Source organism: Cetorhinus maximus, chromosome 3 (assembly GCF_964194155.1).
Source record: "Cetorhinus maximus chromosome 3, sCetMax3.hap1.1, whole genome shotgun sequence".
NCBI classification, from domain to species: Eukaryota; Metazoa; Chordata; class Chondrichthyes; order Lamniformes; family Cetorhinidae; genus Cetorhinus; species Cetorhinus maximus.
In genome coordinates, this window is record NC_135881.1 from 160,141,787 (window position 1) to 160,154,343 (window position 12,557).

Genomic DNA, 12,557 nt, shown 5'->3' on the forward strand with positions numbered 1-12,557 from the left:
TTTAACATAGACAAGTTATCCCAAGGCACTTCACAGAGGAGTAATAGACAGTAGAAAATTAAGTGCAGCACCAAAGTCATGATATATTCAGAAAGGTTTAGGAAGGCTTAACGTCCAAACAAGATATGGGCAGATTGTCCTGTTAATACAGTTAGATGTATTGGATCATCTGGGCACAACATACCGATGAACAATCAGATGCAGGAGATGGCACTCTTTTTTCCACCCATTTACATTAAGTGACAGAAATGTGAGAGAGCTCCATTAAACGAGTCTGCTCTGCTGCCCAATTCTCTATATGTGCTGCATCCAGGAGATATTTTATGCCCAAGCAGTGAAAGGAAAATCTGCCCCATGTCTCTTGGGAAGTTTCAGTAAACTGGCTGTGTGTGAAACTTGCCAGGTATATCCATGAGCATGGTACCTCAGCATTATAGAATTTTAGGAATATGATTGTCATAAATAATTACGATTAAAACTCTTATGTACAATACACAATATCATCTATTCCGTTATGGTACACAGTGCTAATGGAACACTTTGTTACTGTAGCATCAACATAAAGCCTGTGTATACCCTTTTAAATGTGAACATCTGCATTCCTTTTGAAATGTTTCTGTAGTAACAAGACATAATTGACCTTACGGGTTACAGACATCTAATGGGCCACAAGGCCACTTTAAAGTGCAAAAACTTCCTAGAATTCTTGGGTTAGTTAAGCCGGAGCCATCCATATCCTGTTTTCTTCTCGTTGTTTCCTGTATGTGAGTATAAACAGTCTGCTATTGTAACCATGGTAGAATTTCAACAGAAGCTCGCATTGGCCAAATAGGGACAAGAACGTATTGAGCTACTGCATGTTCTGATAAGCAAATTTCAACTATCTGAAAATATTAATACTTTGATCTATTAATCATTATTGCAAACAACAGCTTGGGGTTTCAGAGGACAAATTGTTTCATTCAGGAGTCCATGGAAGAAATAACATTGCTTTTGGTTTGGACCACTACCAAAATATTTGAGCCAAAATTTGCACTGCTATTAAGGTCACTAGCATGCCCAATTATTTGACAGGTTTTGCTTGCATGCAAGTGGTTAACTACAAACTTTCTGAAGCTCTGAGTATATTTGCCGAAGTTAAATAATTGATTATAAAATAAACGTGATTTTCACTTGATTGAATGCTCGCTGTATTTTTACCCTGTGTGCCAGGCTTCTGAGGAGAATTCATTTTGGTGAATGCGTATGTTTGCCTAACCTCAGAATGGTACCTTAAACCAAGTTGTATTTTGAATGATGATGGTGGCTGTGCCTTCAGTTGTCTCTGCCCCAAGCTCTGGAATTCCCTCCTTACACCTCTCTGTGTCACTTTCCTCTTTTAAGGCACTTCTTAAAACGCACCTGTTTGAGCAAACTTTCGATCATCTGAGTTAATATTTGGCTTGGTGTCATACTTTGTTTCATAATGCTCCTATGAAATGCCATTGGTCATTGCATTACATTAAAGGCGCTGTGTATATATAAGTTCTGGTTCTTGTTGTATTATGTGTAGAGATTTATACCTGTAATTTATGGGTTGACATTGTATACGTGTACTTCATATGACAGGCGTATATACAGAAACCACTGTGACATGTTGCATGGAAAACTGGGGTGTCTTTACCAAATTGAAAAACCTGAAATTGAATTTATTTGCTACAACTTTGACACTACAATAAAGCTACAGTACAGAATGTAAAATGTTGACACTTCAATAATTTTCATGACAGTTTAGGATGGATAAGCGTTTATAAAGCTTGTAAAGGTGATCTGCAACATAAGTAGACATCCCATAGAATTTAACTATCACTCCTGCTTTATCAATGGCTCTGTCGGGCACCATTTTCATAAATTTAGATTAATGGACAAACGCTGCATTGCAAGATTTGGAGTATCAGAAGACCCTGATGATCCTCAGGGAGTGCATGGTGTAGCTACAGGTGTAGGTGTCAGGGTGATAGAGCGACATGCCAGACAGGCGCCTGACACCCTCATTGATACTGGATTTCAACAAAAGTGAGGTCCCTGCAAGGTCTCTTGATCTCTTCCTCAATAAATGTTGTGGTGGAAGTGTTAGCAGATCTGGCACACTCCTTCCAGAACAATTTACATTCCCGTGACCTCTGGCACCTAGAAGGAAAATTTCTTCAAGCCCTTGGCTCAAGCAAGCCATATGTATGGTTTCATCAATACCACACACACTTGTGATTTGCACACAAGTTGCACATGACACATGCTGGCTTGCCAGCCAGGTTTCAAACACCCAACCTTTCAAAGGTTGCCCAAAAATAGAAACCTGCACATGTCAAAAGACTCAGAGATGCCACTACTTTTGAGGCGACACAATAAGTCCACAGGACCTCCCGCCGTTCCTGGATGGCCAAGAGGAGAACCTACAGGGAGGCATCACTTAAATAGTGGGGCTATTTGTTGTTGGCTTTGTGACATCATTCCAGATTAGCAGGTGGCAGCAGCAACTGTAGTTATCCGGGGTCGGTGGGGGCATGGTGGGGAAGATGAACAGATGTTAACAGCATTTGAGGTTATCTGGGGTTGGGGGTGGGGGATGGTGGTGGGGAGGGGTGGATGATGAGCAGCAGTTGAGGTTATCCAGGGGGAGAAAGATCATAAAGTTCTAGCAGCAGCTGTTAGCATCAAGGTGCCCACTCACAAAGCCATTCTGATGCTGCTGGATTGATGGAATGAATGCCTGTCCAGGTGCCCTTTAAATATGACACCTAGATCTCCAACCCCATGAAATAACATCGGGGCCATTGACTTCATGCCCGCCCCCCGCCCGCCGCACAATTGGTCAGATACTTCATCCATGAAAATCTAACTGGCTGGCCACTGCTGCATGCAGCTAACCATCCCATCTAGGAGCGCAAGTCCCACGCACTTGTGGCCCTGCTGTCGGGACACACGACTCTACACTAAGACTCTGTTCAAGGGTCTTAATTGCCCCACTGGTGGATGGGCTGCCTGACGCCACCAACTCCGCTGTTATAATTGCAGTGGGGGCAAGGGTGGCCAGATAGGTATTGGGCAGGGCACGCACTCGATTTAACTCCCCGTCTATAAACCTGTTGACAGGGGAGTGTTAAATCCAGCCCCAAGTCTTTACTGACTGTGTGGTTGGAAATCGATTGGCTAGGTATCGTGTAGGTTGATTAGCTGGCTGCTTGCATGGGTGGCTAGCTAGGTAATTGGCTTGTTAGTTGAGTGACTGGTTAGCTGAATGACTGGTCAGCTGAGTGGCTGACTAGCTTTCTGGTTGGCTTTTTGGGTGAGGAAGTCAACTGGAAATGTGAGCTATACTCAGCTAGCAGCGTACTGCACTTTGAACACGTAATTAATATAATAAATCAATAATTCAAAAATAAATCAAATATTTTTCATGTGATGCAAAATTTGTATTTGGATCTTTTTTAAATGGGGGTACAGTACAGAGGAATAGGAATTGGGATAGGGTTGTGCAACCCTGGAGTGTCTTGTGTGGTAGAAGAAAACAATTATGTTGTTTAATTCTAGATGCAGTTGTGTTCTGAAGAACCTTTACACAAGTGACAACATGTTGGGATGCACCGTGGAATATTCTTCACTTTCAGTGGCAAATGGCTTGATTTCTGCAGTACCTAACAAGACTTTTTGATTCTGTTGTTTCCTGTAGCAAACTGTTCCACCTCATAAACAGGTTTGAGAGACAAGGAGTTACTGTAAATCTAGAAAACAGTCCAGTTATTGGAAGAGAAATATTTAATCAGAAAGTAAAAGCAAAATGGCAAAAACAGATGAAAGACCTAGAATGTGCAGCATCAGAGTTTAAGGAGTGGAATAGTTCTGATGCCAAGTAGAAACAATGTATTCATCCATGTGCTGTCTGTAGCTTCCCATCAATGTATGGATGGAAAATCATAAGCATCGCACTTCCAATTTTTGATATGCCACTGCTGTATGAACTCAGGAAGTCACCCCCATTAGATATTGAATCTTGGTCTGATAAATTAACTTGCAATCGAAACCAGTACATGGTGAATTTCTACAGCTGTAGACTGTGTTTTGTTCCTTAAACCTCTAACAAATGGCTGCTGTTGACATTAGTTTAAAGTATCCTTATGACTTTGCAACATTGTCTATTTTAATGACCACTGCTAACAAAAAATGAACATCCTATCAATGCATTAAGTGTTCGGCCAGTAATATAATCTACAGAAGCTTTGAGTGTTTTGTATCTGTCCCTGTCTCTCTATTCCTCTCTGAATGTTTAAATAACCTACTGTTAAAACAATGTTGGCCACCAGAGGGCCTCTAATGCAAAATTGGAAGCGAGGACATTATCTTCATTAACATTAAACATAAACTATAAAACCTCACTTATAAAGCATTGATAGTATAATTATCCTTGGCAGAATATCCCATAACCTTTGTTCTTGAACGGATGAAATCACATTTTTCCCCCCACAGAGGTTTCTTCAGGTATGCACCTCCTGGAGCCAAGAGAATGGGTGGGTGATCTGTTGCTAGGTTTATGCCAATATCTGCCTTCACACCAACTTGAGGAGGCCCCTAACTGGTGACAACTAACCTTCTTGTGGGAAGTCTCTGGCTTTTGCTTGGTGCCTGCCAAGAGCAGTAAATCTAGGCTTGGAAACTCAGTGGAGCGAGGGATAGAAAATGTGTTGCCCATCCCATGCCATCATATTTCAATGTGTTGTAACACCTCTCTTGATTAAATATTACTAAAGTTCATGATAAAGCATGTATAATCAGATAGAAATAAGTATTTAGATGCAGGAGTTTGAGAGTCTATGATGTCATGAATTGAGTTTTTCAAGTCACTTGGTTGTTCTCATATCTTTACATTCTTGGAGAATAATGTGAAGTAATGGAAGGATTCATAGGCTGATTAACAATTAGACAGGCCGTGAATTGAATGCTCCTTCCATGGCTGTAGCCATTTTTATACCACCTGATTAAGTGCTTAATCCTGTACGGTTGGGGATTTTACAGCCACTTATGCTAAAGTGCTGGCCTCCACTTACTGCAACTATATGGAGTGGGGTTTGAGCCTTGAACTTTCTGACTCAGAAGTGCAGATGCTACCACTAAGCCAAATGCTCTACTAGGCACAGTATATGCAGGAACTTGAGGCTGTTTTAGCCAAAGGATGGTATTATATGATCAAATAGAGAACTGAAGGTGGCCACTTTAAGAGATGATGATTTGCTGTGTATTCTGCATCAGGCACTTTACAACTTGAAAAAATAGATCATTACTGAACCAGGATGGAATTCATAAACTCCTGAATCTGGTTACACTGTCAATAGTCAGAGCCAGCTCTATTCCAATTGAAATCTAATGGTGAGTCATATCATTCACAGGTTAAAAACTTGGTAGCCTCCAAAAACCGGCGTGGGGATTGCAATGCATGATTAACCTACACCCATTCAAAGTCATGCAAACAGCATGCAAATGTTATACTACCTGCTAATTTAAATGATAGTCAGATGTAGTCCAATGTGAAATGTGCCTTTGAGTGACTGCATGTCTCAGCAAGGAGCTCAGGTTAGTGTGAGACGAGCATCATTTAAAGCCAGCCTCCAGATCTTAAAGCGGGAGGTCCATTTTCACTGCAACTGATACTGGAAGCCATTATAGAAGAGTGACTGACCTACAGGAAGAAAGAAGACGGTGCAACATGGCAAAGAATGGGCTACCAGATTCTCTGCTGCTGTACTTGATCCTCTTCTGACAAAGAGCCAGGGAGGTCACTGAAAACAGTGTTATCCCAAGGATTTGGATGCAGTGCTGCAAGTTTAATGACTTCTCATGAGTGGTCAAGGTCAGTGAATGCATCTTCAAATGCCATAATTTTGCAACTGAACCATTAGCTTCACATTGCTCAATTCACCACATCCTCATCACTCACCTACCGATTTTCTCAATCACAAACCATATCTCACATACATAGCTTCACCTCACCCTCATTCACCGAGCACTGCTGCAAGTCTTACACCCACGTCTTGCAGCTTGCACATACTGTCAGCTATTCAGCCTTGACAGCCAAACCACCCAAACACATTGCACCACACTAAGTTCTCTCTCTTATAGGACAAGGTGGCACACATATGGAGGCAGCAGCTAACTAGCAGGGAACAGGCACAGATGCATATTTTCACCCTTCTGTAGGAGATGGTGGTTGCCATAATTGGAGCATCCATCACTGAGATTGTGGCCACCAGCGAGGCTGATGCCATGGAAGATGTACTCCTCAGCCTGCTTCTCCCTTATCCCACAAACTGTTCTGATCTACAAGTTACAGATGGTGTCAGCATGCACCTTTAAGTTTGCACGCCCCTCTGCCACTGCCCCCCATCTCCAGCCAACCCTACGCTTGTTCCTTTCTCCTTTCAGATATTTAAGAATTTTCCCCTGGCCATGAAGGTCAAGAGGAGTAGGACACTGATGACAAAGAAACGCCATCACTTGATCTCACACTTGCAGCCACCAACATCAGTTACTTGCACCTTGTGTACTTTAGAAGGTAGCAGAGAGGCAGGATCTGCATGTGTTGAGTCACTGAAAGAGTGGCCAATACCCATGGCAGGGGGAAATTATAGTGCAAATGTCTGCTTCCCAGAGGGTGAGGTTGCGCATGAGTTAGAATCATAGAATGGTTACAGCACAGAAGGAGGCTATTCAGCCCATCATGTCTGTGCTGGCTCTCTGAAGGAGCAATTTACCTGGTGCCACTCCCCCACCTTCACCCCATAGACCTCCACATTCTTCCTGTTCAGATAATAATCCAATTCCTTCTTGAATGCCTCATGCTTGAGTCTGCCTCCACCACTCTCTCAGGCAGTGCATTCCAGATACTAAGCACTCGCTACAGTGGACCTAGAGGAGGACTTTAGTGAGCCGTTGTGCAGATAAAGGTTGATGGGCAAGCAGAATGAAATGTTTGATGCATTGGAAGGTCTGCCGATAGTCTGTTGTCAATGTCAAAGGGCATGGAGGAGTTTGGCTCCAGGTTGGCATGGGGCTTTGAGTGGGCTCCCATTATTTCCAGCATTTTCAATTCTAAAAGAGCATTTGCAGACCTAGCCATGATGCAGTGTCTGGTGACCAAGCTTTCATTTCAGCGTAAGCATGGCTCAGACTGAGGTCATGAGATTTGAGCTTGTTGCCATGCTGGCTCAGACGGCTTCCATCATGGTTGTGGACACCATTGCTCAAAGAGACTTGTAGGATCTCACAGCAGTCCAGCAATCTGCACTCCAGCAGATTACTAGGATTGTTAAGGTGCAGCCCTGAGGGGTAGCAGTGGTTCTGTGGAGCACAAACCTACTGTCTCTACCAAGATGACAACATTTGGGCTTCCAGCACTGGCAGAATGCCAGTGCTCTTACTCTTGTCTGTCAACCAGCCAGTCCAGACTGCTGCCATCTATGCTGAAGTAGTACAGTCTGAAGCTGGGCTTTCTAGGTCCAGAGTGGCTTGAGGCAGGATGCAAGGCCATCTTCAGTCTCCACTGAAAGGTAGCAGCCCTTAGCAGCCATGCTGCAGGCATTGGAGTAGGACTGCATCAGAGCACGTGCATAGCAGGCACTATGGTGAATAGTTGATGTTTTGTGTGGAATATTGGATATTTTGTTGATTAAAGATGGTACAGAATGGTTTAATTGTGGCTTTCATTCCAACTTTATAGCTGTGATAGTCAGTGAAGGTAAAGTTGCACAATAGGGATTTTGGTTCACGTTCATGGGAACCAGAGTCAAATGAAGCAATCATGGCCAGCCCAGCCTAAACATGGCTGCCTTCTGTCTTCCTGCTCCTCCTCCTTCTCTTCCTCGTTTTTCAACTCCTCCTGAGGTGCTTGCAGTATCTCTGGTGGCCAGGTTATGGAGGGTACTGTGGACAACCATGAATTAGAACATCTACTCCATGAATATTGGAGGGTGTCTCCAGAACTGTCTAAGTGGCAGAACCATTGCTTCAGCACCCTAATGGTCTGCTCGATGATATTTCTGTGTAAGCATGGATCTCATTGTGTGCATGCGGGTTATGGGTTATTGGGTTATGGAGTGGATTCATCAGTCAGGTGTAAAGCAGATAGCCCTTGCCTGCCACATCTCTTATGCAGCAGTGGTGGTGAATTGGGAAGTGTTAGCTATGTCGCCTGCTCCAGCCTGTAAGGATCCAGATGTGAAGAATTCAGGGCCACGGTCACCTTCATAGCCACTGACAGCACCATCCTTCCCCTGATCTGAGCTGCAAGAGGTGGCGGAGTTCTTGAGCCTCCTCCTTCGTAAAACATAGAAGATGCTCACACTGTTCTTGGCTTCAGTAGAGGTAAAAGAAATGCTTCCAGAAAACCCTAAATGGATTACGTATCCTACTAAGAACCCTCTCCCCTTCTTAATTCTCCTTCTGTGAGTAGCTTGTCTTTATCTTTGCTGCCTTTGATCCAGCTCCCTCTCATGCTGCAGACTAAAGATAATTGCAGCTGTGGCACTCATGGTTGAGACCAAGTCACAGAATCACAAAATATTTACAGTGCAGAAGGAGGCCATTTGGCCAATTGAGTCTGCACTGGCTCTCTGAAAGAGAATTCTGCCTAGTCCCCTGCCTTATCCCTGTAACCCTGCACATTCTCTCTTTTCAGATTAAATCCAATTCCCTTTTGAATACCTTAATTGAACATGCCTCCACTACCCTCTCATGAAGTTCATTCCAGATTCCAACCACCCTCTGGGTGACAAATTTTTCCTCACATTACGTTTACTCCCTTTGCCAATTAATTTGAATCAGTGCCCTCTAGTTCTTGATGCTCTCTTGAGTGGGAACAGTTTCTCACTATTTACCCTGTCCATACTCCTAAGGATCTTGAATACCTCTATCAAGTCTCCTCTCAGCCTTCTTTTCTCCAAGGAAAACTGTCCCAACCTCTCCAACCTATCCTTATAGCTAGAGTTCTTTATGCCTGGAATCATTCCTGTGAATATCCTCTGTACTCTCTCCAATGCCTTTATAGCACCCAGAACCGGACACAATATTCCGGGTGAGGCCTAACTAGTGTCTTATACAAGTTCAACATGACCTCCTTACTCTTGTACTCAATGCCCCTATTAATAAAGCCTAAGATACAATGTGCTTTATTAACTGCTCTCTCAACAAGACCTGTCATCTTCAATGACTTTTGTACATATGCACCGAGTTCCTGCACCTCCTTTAGAGTTTCTCCCTTTATTTTATACTGTCTCTCCATATTCTTCCTGCCAAAATGAATCACTTCACACTTCTCTGCACTGAACATCATCTGCCACTTGTCTGCCCAATGCACCAATGTGTCAATGCCCTCTTGAAGTTCAAAACTATCCTCATCACAGTTGACAATGTTTCCGATCTTCATATCATCTACAAATTTTGAAATCATGCCTTGAACACCACAGTCTAGATCATTAATATGTGTCAGGGAGAGCAAGGGTCCCAGCACTGACCATGGGGAACTCCATTACAGACTTTTCTTCAATTTGAAAAACGACCATTTATCACTATTCTCTGTTTCCTGTCACTCAACCAACTTAGTATCCAAGTACCTACTTTCCCTTTTATTCCATGAACTAGAATTTTGCTCACAAGTTTGTTGTGTGGTACTGTATTAAATGCCTTTTGAAAATCCATATACACCACATCAATAACATTGCCCTTATCAAACTTCACTGTTACCTCCTCAAAAAACTCCAGCAAGTTAGTTAAACATGATTTTCCCTTAATAAATCCATGCTGGCTTTCCTTAATTATCCTGCACTTGTCTATGTGATTATTGATTTTGTCCCGAACTATAGTTTCCAGAGGCTCACTGGCACTGAGGTTAAACTGACTGGTCTGTAGTTGCTGGCTTTATCCTTGCACCCCTTTTTGAACAAGGGTGTAACATTCACAATTCTCCAGTCTTCTTGCACCACCCCTGTGTCTAAAGAACACTGGAAGATTATCACTAGTGCCTCTGTAAGTTCCACTCTCACTTCCCTCAGTCCACTTGGATGCATCTCATCCAGTCCTGGTACCTTATCTATTTTAAGTAAAGATAGCCTTTCTAACACCACCTCCTTCTCAATTGAGTGTACCAGTTACCACCTCTCTCACCTTGGCTTGGGTGGCATCTTCTTCCTTTGTATAGACAGATGAAAAGTACTCGTTCACCACCTCCACTGCTTCTCCTGCCTCCACATGCAAGTCCCCTTTTTTTATCCCTAATTGGCCCTACACTTTACCACCCTTTTATTATTTATATGCGTATAGAAGACCTTTTATGTTGGCTGCCAGTCTCTTTTCATGCTCCCTCCTTGCTTTTCTTGTTAGGTTTTTCACTTCCCTTCTGCTCCTTCTATATTCAGCCTGATTCTCCATTGTATTTTCTACCTGACATCTTTTCACTTTCACCTCTAACTCACTCGTCATCCAGGGCACTCTGGATTTATTTGTCCTACCTTTCCCCTCCAAGGGAATATGCCTTGACATTGCCTACAATACTTTTTCTTTGAAGGTGGCCCATTGATCAGCCACCTTCTTTGCTGCCAATATTTGTTTCCAACTCCCTCAACTTAGATGCATTCTCATCCCATCGAAGTTGACTTTCTCCCAATTAATTATCCCTGCTCTGGATTGTTCCTTGTCCTTTTCCATGGCCAACCTAAACCTTATGATACAATGATCACTGCCAGTTGAATGCTCTCGCACTGATATTTGATCCATTTGGGCCAACTCATTCCTCAGAACCAGATCCAACAGTGCCTGCCCTCTCGTTGGACCGGAACCATACTGCTGCAGAAAATTATCTTGAACACAATCCAGGAACTCTTGCCCCTCTTGTCCCTTGGCACTATTCATATCTCAGTCTATATTTGGATAATTGAAATCCCCCATTATAATTACTCTATAATTCTTGCACCTTTCTGTAATTTCTTTGCAAATCTGTTTCTCTACATCCCTTCCACTGGTTAGTGGTCTATACACTGCAGCGATTAATGTTATTGCACCTTTTCCATTCCTTACCACGAGCCAGAGAGATTCCATCCTTGACCCCCCTGGAACATCCTCTCTCTCTCTCTAGTACTGTAACGCCACCTTTAATCAACGCTGCCACTCCCTCCCCACCCTTTTCTTCCTTTCCTGTCTGTCCGAAACACCTTGTACCCAGCAATATTTAACACCTAGTCCTGCCCTTCTTTGAGCCAGGCCGTTGTTATAGCAATAATGTCATAATTCCTGTAGTTCAACCTGTGCCTGTAGTTCACCAATCTTTTTAATCACAGTCCTTGCATTCACATACATGCACTTTTAGTCTGATGTAGGCTTTTTTTTACTTTCCTCCCTTACTCTGACTCTAATGACTTACTATTGCCTTCTCTAATTCTATCAAAGTCTCCAAGTATTCTATTGAAATTGATACTACTCTCTGATATACCATCCTTATCAGTTAATACTTCTCTATTTTCCACTGCTAGGTTTTTCTCCTCTCCACTCAGAACTTCCCCTCAGGTTCCCATCCCCCTGCCAATCTAATTTAAACCCTCAACTGGGGCAAGGGTGGGCTTCCCGTCCGAGGCCTTGCCCGCTCTACCATAAAATCACTGTGTGGTCGGGGTGGGCGGAAACCCGGAGGAAATCCTGACCCTTCAATTTCATGCTCCACCCCGCCTAAAAACCTGCTGGTTGGGGTGTGTAAAATTCTAACCTTTGGATAGAAGAGTGGAGGCAAAAAATCCTGAAATCATTTAAGAAATAGTTGAATGTTGTGATGGGAAGACTACAGGGCTGGGTGAAGTAAGATGATCTCTCCATATTTTAAGATCTTGTGATGAACAGCTACTTTCTCATTGATTATTGCTGTAAAAGCATATGCAAAACTTGCTGAAGTTAAATATATCTGCATTGTCCTCCATTCTATAGAAACTTGAAACTGGCTTCAATTCAATCCAGTGCCTAAGGCTACTTAAACAGGTATGTTGAAGTGTTGAGGCAAATTCAGGCAGAATTCCAACATAACCTCACATGGTTTCAAGAATCAAGCAGCGTCGTTTCAGATCATCAATAAAGACACAATAGCAGGGCATAGGTGTTGCCTGTGCTGACGTCAGTGATTGCCAGCTTGTTTATTTCTTGGCAATGAACTTGGCCTTTGGTGGCCTTGAGGTAAGAAGTGTGAGACGCCTTTGTCTCCCTGACTTGATTCCATGCCTCAGGGGAGAAATTTCTTATCTAATTAATTTTCAGCCCTGTCAGCTCCAAACTCTTTTGTGTGCTTCACATTAGGAAACAGCAGTGAAGAAGGTTCAATAAAATGTTCTGTGTTAAGTAACTGACCCCTAAATGCTAATATAATCGGTTGAACTAAAGGTTCTAAATATCATGGAAGACACAGCAAAATGTATAATAGTTCAGATCTTGGGGCAGAATTTTTTGTCCCGCGGGCGCCAGTGCGCCCGACCCGAACTGGAGTAAAGTAGTGCGCA